The 837-nt window shown below is 37.5% G+C and overlaps 1 non-coding gene across 1 annotated transcript; it reads left to right on the forward strand.

The window, feature by feature from the left end:
* The first annotated feature begins 417 nt into the window (after nt 1–417).
* LOC139183358 (small nucleolar RNA SNORA38) lies at nt 418–548 on the forward strand. Its single transcript, XR_011566953.1, has one exon. It is a non-coding gene; the product is annotated as a small nucleolar RNA SNORA38 (small nucleolar RNA).
* Nucleotides 549–837: the final 289 nt, after the last annotated feature.

Below are 837 nucleotides of genomic sequence, written 5' to 3' on the forward strand. Positions count from 1 at the left end.
AGATAAAAGTATAAGATTATCATATAGTCCAGTTGTTTTTAAACATGGCTGCTCATTAGAAACACATCTGGAGTTTTGGAGAAGAATAGCAATAATTTGGGCATTTACATTTTTCAAAAGATTCCAAGATAATTCTGTTATGCATCTGGATTTTTAAAAGTGATTACAAGTTTTTCTATGAAATCATAGTTTTAGTGATATAGAATTCTATTATTTTCTGTTGACTGATCATGATACAAAGATATTAAGTGTATAATAGTTACATAATCAAAATAGTAGAAAGTGTTTTAGAGGAGGAAATGGCAATCCACTCCAGAATTCTTGCCTGGAAGTTTCCATGGGCAGAGGAACCTGGCTGGCTACAGTCTATTGTGGTCGAAAAGAGTTGGACACAACTGAGCAACTGAACCTACATGACTCTCCTACAGAGGCGTGTCTGTGGTTTCCTGTCCTTGGACACGTAAGACTTGGAGGCAAAGAAATGTGGATTTGGAGGAGTCTGTGGCCAGCTTCCTCCCTGCAGGCCCAAGATCAACCATCCAACATAGAAAAGCCTTTGATTTCTCCATCAAGTCTGAATGAGAGTCTTGCTGTGTAGAGTATTCTTGGTTGTACATTCTTCCCTTTCATTACTTTAGACATATCGTGCCATTTGCTTCTGGCTTGCAGAATTTCTTTTGTGAAATCAGCTGATAACCTGATGGGAGTCCCCTTGTATGTTATATGCCATTTTCCCCTTATTGCTTTTAGTATTTTATTAATATCTTTGTCTTTAATTTTCACAGTTTTGATTACTATGTGTCTCAGTGTCTCCTCCTTGGGTTTATCCTGTCTGGG

The sequence above is a fragment of the Bos indicus genome, chromosome 5 (genome assembly GCF_029378745.1).
Source record: "Bos indicus isolate NIAB-ARS_2022 breed Sahiwal x Tharparkar chromosome 5, NIAB-ARS_B.indTharparkar_mat_pri_1.0, whole genome shotgun sequence".
NCBI lineage: Eukaryota > Metazoa > Chordata > Mammalia > Artiodactyla > Bovidae > Bos > Bos indicus.